The sequence below is a fragment of the Marmota flaviventris genome, unplaced genomic scaffold (genome assembly GCF_047511675.1).
Source record: "Marmota flaviventris isolate mMarFla1 unplaced genomic scaffold, mMarFla1.hap1 Scaffold_156, whole genome shotgun sequence".
Classification (NCBI taxonomy): Eukaryota; Metazoa; Chordata; class Mammalia; order Rodentia; family Sciuridae; genus Marmota; species Marmota flaviventris.
In genome coordinates, this window is record NW_027288075.1 from 44,575 (window position 1) to 55,000 (window position 10,426).

The following is a 10,426-nucleotide window of genomic DNA, read 5'->3' on the forward strand; positions in this document are numbered from 1 at the left end:
AGCACCCCTAGAGAATCCGGCGGTGTGGGACTTCAAAACCGAAACCACCACGGTGAAGCCACAATTAGTCAGGCCGACTGACTGATAGGCCACGGTTGGATCCATCCAGACTATGTAGGAATTGACGGAAACATGTAAAAATCAGTTTGAAATCGGTTGCTTGGGAATTTGATCTGCTTGTCTTTGGGCTTTGTGTTTCCTGCTTTTTCAGTACAAAAAAAAAATTGGAAGATGACCAGCCTCTGAGAATCCTTTCTTGTCTAGGGGCTGTCTGTGTCTTTGGGTCAGTGGCAGAGGACCGGCCTAGCACAGAGTTTGAGCCTTAGCACGCCATACAAAAAGGAACAAATCGAAAGAAGGTGTGCTGTCCACCGACAACGTACTACGAAACAGAAAAAAAAAAAAAAAAAAAAAAAGAATACTAATCATAATAGGAAAAAGGATTCTTCCTTGTGGAGTTCTATTTTGTCTGTTTGGCCATTTTATCTTTTTATTTCTTTCTTTCTTTCTTTTTTTTTTGTTGTTGTATTTTTATTTTTATTGATCTATCAATATCACGGAGCCAAATTTTACATTTAGGCACTTGGTAATAAGAAGCTGTAACAGGGCTCTAAGTGAGGCTGCCTTGGCTAAAAAGCATGGTCTGTTGCCCTAGACTGAAACACCACATGCTCTGGGATAAATCAAGCTGGAGAAAGCTTGCCATCTCTACCTTCATTTTTATCTGTGTGCACATATTACGCACTGTTTCATCTAAGAAGTAGCAGTGCAACCAATATCTATCAGCCCTAAATGGACCCAACCCCTGCCCTCCCCAGCCACACAGGAGAGACCACAGTCTGAGCAAGAGCACTTCATGGTGTTGTCAGTCTGGTGTTGTGGCTCAATGGTACAGCACTTACCAAGTACGTATGAGGCACAGGGTTCAATCCCAGCACCACATTAAAATCATCATCATCACCTAAATAAACAAAATAAACATATGTATATATTTATCTGTTTATTTATTGGAGGAGGCCTGTAACCAGGGATTGAACTCAGTGGCACTCACTGACTGCGGAGCCACATCCCCTAGCCCTACCTATCTAGTATGTTACTTAGAGACAGGGTCTCACTGAGTTGCTTAGTGTCTCACTTTTGCTGAGGGTAGCTTTAAACTCTCGATCCTCCTGCCTCGGCTGTGTGTGTGTGTGTGTGTGTGTGTGTGTGTGTGAGAGAGAGAGAGAGAGAGAGAGAGAGAGAGAGAAGCGTGTCTGGGATGACAGGCATAGGCCACTGTACCCAGTCACTTATTTATTTTATTTTCAGTATGACTTCAAGGTACACACAAGACAATCACTGCCAGGCGTAGGAGGAACATAGCACATTGATAAAACAGTCAGATGTTTGAGGAAGCATTCAACAATCTTAAGGTAGTGTGCAAGTCTTTCAATAACCTCAAAATACCTACATGAGGGTTGGGATTGTAGCTCAGTGGTAGAGTGCTTGCCTTGCATTCGTGAGGCCCTGGGTTCCATCCTCAGCACCACATAAAAATAAATAAATAAAAATAAAGATATTGTGTCCATCTACAGCTGAAAAATAAATAAATAAATAAATAAATGGATGAATGAATAAATAAATACCTACATGAAAACCAGAGAGAATTAAAAGAAACGATGGATAAATCTATTATGGCAAAGAGGCGAGAACACTCATCCCTTAGCAGCTGACGACTTAGGCCATAAATAAATAATCAGTAACAAAGGACAGCAGAACTACATCGCGAACAACCCACACCTAATGGGCATGTTCAGAACACTGCAAGGCCACCACCACACAGCAGACATTCTTTTAAAGCGAATACGGAATGTTTACCAAAGTTGACCGTAGAATGGAACATAAACCAAATCTCCACAAAGTCTAAAAGATGAAATCACACCACAACTCTTCTCTGAACAACACAAAAGTAAGCTGGAGGTCGGGCATGTTGGCCACTGCCAGGAGTCATTTCAAGAACCGGATTAAACCCAAAGAAAGTATAAACCTGTAGATTCACAAATCTCAGGGAGAAATAGCAGCATCCATCTTTCACAAACTCTTGAGAGGGGCAGGTCAGGGGTCAAGGTGAGATTGAAATACCCCCAACAAAGTGTCAACTTTATCAAATCAGTAGCCTAGAGAGAGCAGGTACTTGTACTATTCCTTCTCGGTGCCATTGTGGGTTTTTTTTTTTTTTTTTTTTGGGGGGGGGGAGGGGGAGGGGTGGTTCCAGCCACTTTGGGTTCCTACCACTTTGTCTGCAAGGGAAAATTTGTTTTCTGTCAGGATGGGGTGCCAGTTATCAGGGCGGGCGGGGAAGTAAGATTCTTACACTAAACCGGGCTTGCTTGCGGGCAGGTCTCAGTTCTAATTTACATAACAAAAGGCAGTGCAAAGTCTCTCCCACTGCCCCTGAAGGAAGAAAAATGTGGCCTCTCCAGGCTGTTCACAATTCCCAACCTGTTTCAAATTCCAGTATGGTTTCGCGTATCTGTTTTAAGGGTCAGTTTGTCTCTCTGACTCTGCATTTATGCTGACCGATTGGTTTAAAACTAAACTAAGAGGTTAATTTGAATATCATTTGTTTCAGAGCATTGGTTCAATGTGTCCACCAGCATTTAATTTCTCTCTCCTGATGTTCCTTAGTAATCTGATTGCTTTGGCCTCCTTCTCCTGGATCATGTGTAACTTGCCCCCCTTTGGTATAAAAAGAAACCTAGGAGGAGATTGATCCTAAAGAAAAGGGGTGCTCCACTAAGTGAGAAACTGAAAATCAAGCGAGAGAGAGAGTGTGTGTGTGTGTGTGTGTGTGTGTGTGTGTGTGTAAGTTATAGAGAGAGAAGGGGAGAGTCTCTTGTACTTCAGGGTTTTTGTTTGTCTGTCTGTCTGTTTGTTTCTTTGTTTGTTTGTTCTCTAATAATTACAGTGTTTCAATTGGAAGCTCTGCCCTGGGTAATTCTTTCCAATTCTTAGAAAGTAGTAACTGTGGTTATGTTCATTTCTGTTAATGATCCATTCTTCCTGCCTCTTAAATTCATTGATCACCCAGAACTTTTTTGTTTGGGGCAGGAGGGGGCCAGGTGCTTGAGAGAATTTTTTTTTTTTTTTTTTCCTGTGTCATTTGAACGGAGATTTGGACCTCTGACTAAGAGTAGAGTTTTCCTAGAGAAAAGAGAAGAGCTCTAAGGGAAAAGCAGGGGGATTAGATTTAAAAAAAAAAAGCCTTTTGAAACCAAACTATTGTTAGGTAAAACTGCTTACTCTTTGCCGTGAATGAGAAGAATCTTAAAATATGTGATATGTTTGGGTCAGTCCAATGTGTCTTTGCGATGATTCATCATCTGAAGTGGCACCCCCTTTCTCCACTGAAAAGTCTTAACTGGGCCTCTTCAGAAATCTTCACCCAGACTGGTTTTAGGTCTGTCAGGCAGCCGAAGAGTCTCTGCCAAAGAACTCAAGGTGGATAAACTTCCTATTTTCGTGTCGCCCTGTTTACTTGGCCACTGGCCGAGAAGATACCAGCACTCCCCCTTACTAGTTTTTCACAAACATATCCAGAATAGTACTTTGAAGAAATGTGCAAACAAGGCCTCTGGCCTTGAGCTGGACTTCACAGAGATGTCTACAGGTTTAAGATACGAGAAGAAGTTACCAACTGGACTCCATGGTAACAGCTGGCAGGGGGAGACTAGACAGGGGAGAAGAAGCTCTCCCCTTCTCAGGTGTTGTCCTCGAGGGGTTAACATGCCCAGAACAGTGAGAGAAAAAGCTGCTTTTATGTGAACTTCTGCTGACCATGAGTTTCTGAGCCCCTCCCCTTACATGCTCGGTAGAAAACTCTGAAACTACCTGAACTCAGGGGATTAATTCATTACAGCAAAAGCCAGCCGTGTCCTCTGAACTTGGCTGCAGCCAAATAAAACCGTTTTCCTGCTCTGTTCGGTCGGTGCCTTGCCTCATTTGTCCCTACAACACATCCATGTAAGGAAGACTTTATCAAACCAGTAGCCTAGGTAAAGCAGGTTCCAGGTTGCTTTTTGCCACCACCACCACCACCAACAACAACAACAACAACCCCTCCCCCCTTTCGCCCCCCCCCCTTCTTTGCAACTGAGAGATAAGATCCAGCTAACATGGGTCACTCTATATGCAATGAATACCAATAATTTCTTCTGATTTTTTTTTTAACTACATACAAACAAACAAACCAAAAACCATGAAAAGTATAAACTATGTTACTGAGAATCAAGAAGAGTAATTCACTCATGTAAATTCAGAAATTCGTAAGGGTGGCTGTGGTTTCTGTCTGTTGCTGTTGTTGTCCTTTTTGTCTTTTTTAAAAAAATTTTCTCCCAACAGTCAAATCAAGGAACTGGGGGGGGGGGGGGGGGAGGTGGGGGGGGTCAGAAAGAAAATGTAACAGGGGTCCACTTTATATGCTTTGAGTATAAGTCTCACTGCTCAGCCACTGAGGCTCATGTTAAAACCCATATCCTTTTTCCTTTCTCTTTTTCCTTCCCTCCCCCTCCCTAATCATAGGTGAAGGCTATATTGACTTTCAGGGTGGGTTATCTGCCCATTGGCTAACAAATATTTAGAATTTCCATCCAGAAAATCACTTTTCTGTTTGATAACCTTGTTAGGCCTCGAACAACAGAGTGTCAGCAGAGTCGTCAGAGTTTTGTTGCTGTAAAGGTTCAGTTCTTATGTTTTCTTATTATAATAAATTCCCCCTCTTCCTTCTGAGATGCTTTGCCTCTGAGCAACACCCCCCCCCAACACCTACCCCCCCTTCTCTCTCTCTCTCTCTCTCTCTCTCTCTCTCTCTCTCTCTCTCTCTCATTACCGCAGGGCTCCATAAGTTGCTGAGGCTGTGTTAGTCTTGTGATTCTCCTGAATCACCCCACATGTCTGTCACTGGAGATGTGTGCACATCTGGGGAGTAGAGTAGTATGCTGTGTGTGAGAGATTATTTTATTCTTCAAAAGTCGGTACACTTGAAGACATATAGGTTTCCTACATGAGAGGTCACCAATTAGTGCCCTTTTTATTAGAACGTGTATTGTATCGAAGCTCTAAACTTATCCCATAGTCAGTGACACATGTGGAAGTTCTAACATATGCATTCGGTGTAACATTCAGATTTAAAAAAAAAAAAAAAGATCTGTGCTTGGGGCTGGGGATGCGGCTCAGGTGGTAGCCCGCTCACCTGGCATGCGTGCGGCCCGGGTTTGATCCTCAGCACCACATACTAACAAAGATGTTGTGTCCGCCGAAAACTAACTAACTAACTAACTAAATAAATAAATATTTAAAAATTCTCTCTCTCTGTCTCTCGCTCTCACACTCTCTCTAAAAAAATTTTAAAAATAAATAAATAAATAAAAAGATCTGTGCCATTAATGACCAGTTTTCACATCTGTTAGTTTTAATTGAGTAAGTAAGGGTTTGGTGATCGTTTGTTGAAAGAATACTCCTGTACCAGGTGAGTGGCACTGTTTTCTGAATGCATAAGAGTATTTGTCCACTTGAGTCCAAGCTGTTCACCTAGGTCCAACTGTTGGTGAGCAAAAACCACATCGTGGCAGTTATCTGGCCAGAGTCATAGATTCTGAACGTGGCTTCCAAAGTCAAAGGTCAATGAATGTACGTAGGACTTGTAGGCAACTGTTGATGTGAAGATCTCTGGGCTTGTTGTACAGTAAATATGTCTGTGTTCCTTCAGCATAGAAGGAAATGTATTCATTATAGAATGCAAAGCTTGGGCTAGGGTTTTAGCTCGGTAGTAGACCACTTGCCTGGGACGTGTGGGGCGCTGGATTCGATCCTGAGCACCACAGAACCCAAAACAAAGGGGCAAACAAGCAAATAGGGTAAAGATAGCGTGTCCATCCATCTACAACTCAAGAAATTAAAGGGGAAAAAAATTAAAATGCAAGGCTTAGCCAGGCATGGGTTGGGGGTTCATGTGTGTCCTCCCCCCCCCCCCCAGAGGATCAGGAGGAGCTTGAGAGAAGGATTGTAAGCTCATAGCGAGAGAAAGTAACCTCGCGAGACCCCTGTCTCCAAAAGAAAAGTTGTGATAGTAAAAGCAAATGGGACTCCGTTTTGTTTTATGTCTCCATTCTGTAAAACAACCAGGCCAAGTAGAAGGGTGATGACTGGGGCAAGATGTTCTTTTCCTTGTGCTATAGAAACCTTTAAGAACACGGGACTACGTGATGGGACATTGTTTCTGTAACTAGCCCATAACGGTGTGTGTGGGGGTGGGGGGGGGGCTATGCTTCTGTCACTGGAGTGGCTAGGATGATTGTGATTGGCTGAGCGTCCCTCCGCCTGACTTCACTCTCCCGCTTCTGTAACTTGGCTTGCTTGCATTAGCTAGACGCCCCCTCCCCCCAAAACGTCCCTTTTGCAGGTTTCAGTCTTATAAGGGGCACCCTTGCAATTGTTTGGGGCTGGCCAGGGGAACAGCTTTATGTTCTTCTGCTCAGTCGCCACTACTTGTGCTTTAATAAAGGCTTGATTCCTTTCTACGTGAGTGGTCTGGAAGTCAGTTTTTGAAACCCTGGGACCAAGCTTTAACTAGAACAAGCAAGCAAGCCAGAAAACAAATGAATAGATAGATAGATAAATTGAATATGGGGATGTGGCTCAGTCAGTGTTCAAGTGAGCGCTTCTGGGTTCAACTCATAAATCAATGGATTTACCAAAAATGTATAAAAATATCTGTATAAAAAGGGGAGGGGATGTTGGTTTAGCTCAGTGGTAAACTGTGTCTGTGTTCAGTCCCCAGTTCCAGGCTCCAGTCAGAAACCAGCCCCTGTGTGAGGGGCTGGTTTTTAGTTCCATCCCCACCAAGGAAACCCTGACATGAGTATGGGGAGCCTTATTTGTCTATTGGATGCCAAGGGTAGAGTGATTTCCATCTTGATCTCCCCCCCCCCCCCACCCGCTTTTTTTTTTTTTTTTTCTGTGTGAGCAAGGTCTCTTCTAGTGTCTTGATTTTATTTATTTATTTGGCCTAGTTGGAAACAATGCCTTTATGTTATTAGTTTCTTTTTATCTGGAGCCGAGGATGGAACCCAGGGCCTCGAATATGCTAGGCGAGCACTCCAACGCTGAGATATAAAGGACCCCAGCCCATCCCAGCCCAGCACGGCAGTCTTCAATTTTTTTTTTTTTCCTTTCCCGTGGGCACTTTGAGATGAGATTGCCTTGCCTGTTTTGGTTGTTTGAGTCTCTCTTTGTTCACTACTTTTGTTTCTTTTGTGATGCTAGGCTGGGGAAGAAACCCAGGGCCTTGGGCATTGGTCCACAAACGGTCTTGATTGCTGGGCAACACCCTCACCTTTTTTCCTTTGTCTCTTCCCTTCCCCAGAAAGTAAACCCAGGAAGGGCCTCCCTCTCCTTCTCCCAGGCCCAAATTCATCCTGTTTGGGTTTTGTGCGCAGACCGGTACACACTAGAGACACACACACACACACACACACACACACACACACACAGGAAACATCACTGTTTTGTTTTTGTTTGTTTCTCTCTTAACCTCATCCAGGCCCTCCCTCATAACTCTCAGGGGTGGGGGAAGGTGTTTACTATGGACCTCTAGTGGTGACAGCCTTGGGAGGGACTACTGCTGGGGAATTGGAGTGAGTGGGATGGGGGAAGTGTGGATTATAGTTCAAATTCCAAGGGTCGGGCAGAGGCACAGAAGCTATCTCCTAGGTGGGGCATGTTAAAGGCTAAGGAAAGTGATCAGATACCAGGGGTGAAAGCGGTATGTCCTCCCCCCCCCCCAGTGCTTCCGGGGGACTTTACTGTATGGGGGAGGGGGGGCGGGGGAACAACCGCACTGAGGCCCGTGCCCATCTGTCTTTCCAGGGACTCAGTAGGCTGAGGGAAGAGAGGAAGATATGACGCGGCGGCTTGCAGCGTAGTGATCTGTATATGGATATAGATATACATATCTAAGTCTGTCTGTCTGTCTGTCTCTCTATCTATCTATCTATCTATCTATGTCTACACATGTAGATAGATTATATCTAAACTGGAAATGGAACTCAGGCAGGCCTTCCAAAATGACGGTAGCTTTGCGCCACCTAGCGTTCAGTGACTGCAACTAACGAGGCTGCCCTTTTCAGACCACAGACCACTCACTGTGGACTCCCAAGTTCCACAGGGTGGAAACCCGTCGCTATGCACATTCTCGTGTATATGCTTGTGTTTCTGACCCGGTGGCAAGATGAGATCCGACTGAAGAAGCCAAGCAAGCCTAAAACGTGTGTCCCACCTTCACCACTCCTAAGTGTGGAGGATTAGCTGACTGAGAAAGCCTTAGGGGAGGGAGCAGCTTCGGTCCCATAGGGGACAGTTGGGGAAGGCAAGGACCCTGAGTAGCTGCACAGTTGCTCTGGGATCCAATTTTACCTGTAGAACTACTCGGCGCTACATAAACCTCAGCCAGCCAGCCAGCCTGTGCTGCATTTTGTCCTGTCTTTATTGGTATTAGGTACTTTCCAGAAGAAATGAGGGGGGGGGGATTTCCCATCTCGTGTCAAGAGTCTCCCGGGACCGAATCCTCCTTGTCCATGCTTTCCTTGAAGATCCTTTAGAGATTCTTCACTTCGAGATGGACGGATGTGTGTGCTGCTGCAGGTTTGACAGCCATCCGGGAGGAAAAACAACCACCAAAAAAAAAAAAAAAAAAAGTGTCCCAAATCATCTTTGTCATCATTCCACCATCCTTGGAAGAACGAAGTCGATCCAAAAGTCCTGGAAGAGAACAGTAAGAGTAGTGAAAGATCAGAAGGGTAGGACCGTGTCCAGCAACCACCACCTCAGCTACTCACCAGAGAAGGTGAGGTCCTGGGAGTACTCAGGCAACCTCCAGAGACCTTGAGCTTTAACCAGCAAATAGAGAAAGGAGAGAGGGAAGGGGAAGGGGAAGGGGAAGGACACCCCCCCCCCCACCCCATGTGATAACACCACCACAGGGTTTATCACAGACTGAGATAGGATGTTGTCTCCTTTGATGTTAGCCAACATGAGCAATCAAGGGACACTCCCTCTCAAAAAAAAAAAAAAAAAAAAAATTGAGGTGTAACTCCGTGGTGGTGGTTAGGTACTTCTGGATTCAATCCAGTGGAAATCATATCACCTTTCTTCCCTGTTTTAGGCAGACTTATCTGTCCTTGAGTCCACGCCCAGCGTAGTCTTGAAGTCACATAGACTTTGGAGACCAGAGGATGTCAGAAATGACTCTTATCAAAAGTAAGAAGCCGAATTACAACTGCGGCCAGGAAGAAGTGCAAGGTGGCCTTTGAATCTCCTCTACAAAACCTCCTGTTGTTGCTGACGTGCAGAAGAGTCCCTGTGTTTTTGCTTTGCCAGTGCTGCCATAAGCCTTTTTTCCTGTGTCTCAAGACCTTGCCATCCTTATTGGATTGGGCCAAGCTTTCAGCAACAGGAAGAGGAGAGAGAGAGAGAGAGAGAGAGAGAGAGAGAGAGAGAGAGAGAGAGAGAAAGGCCGGGGGAGGGGGAGCAAATATTAAAAAAAAAAAAATCAAGAACAAAAATAAAGAAAAGTAACCGAAAGGAAGCACCACCAGCACCAGCACCAGCAGGAAAGAAACAGTGAAGCAAAAGTGAAAGAAAGGAAGGAGGGAAGGAGAGAGGGAGCGAGGGAGAGTTGAGTTGGTGGGCAAGGAAGGACAGAAATGCAGAAACACTCAAGAGCACCCCCCCCTGGCTGTGACATTCCTCTCCAGGTACTGACCACCAAGAGAAGAAAAAGCCCAGACCCACACAAGTAATGATTTGATGCATGCAATTAAAACTGAACTCCCGATTAGGAAAGAATGTCCCCACTTGAAATAAGGAATATTCGTGGAGTCATCCTACCGCCACTTATAGCTAAAAAGAAACCATTGACAAATTAACTTGGGCGGGGGGGGGATGGGGGGAGGAAGAGGAAGAGGAGGAGGAGGAGGAGGAGGAGGAGGAGGAGGAGGAGGAGGAGAGGGAGAGGGAGAGGGGAGGGGAGGGGAGGGGAGGGGGAGGTTAGGGTGCGGGTGGGGGAGGGGAGGGGAGGGCGGGGCGAGGAGGAGGAGGAGGAGGAGGAGGAGGAGGAGGAGGAGGAGGAGGAGAAAAACAGAGGAAGAAATGAGACAAGAGAAGTCTGCGAACTCCATTTTGCACACAGATGCCCCTGGTGGCACAGGATTGTAATCCCAGGGACTCGGGAGGATGAGGCAGGCAGAGTGCAATGCGTCAAAACTCCAGTAGCACTCCCAGTCCCACATCAAAGCCAACCAAAAGAAAAACACACATAATTTCACTTACCCAGGCAGTATTTACATTGGGACAACTGGTCGACCTCTTTCGTTGGGGGTGTACTGGTCGA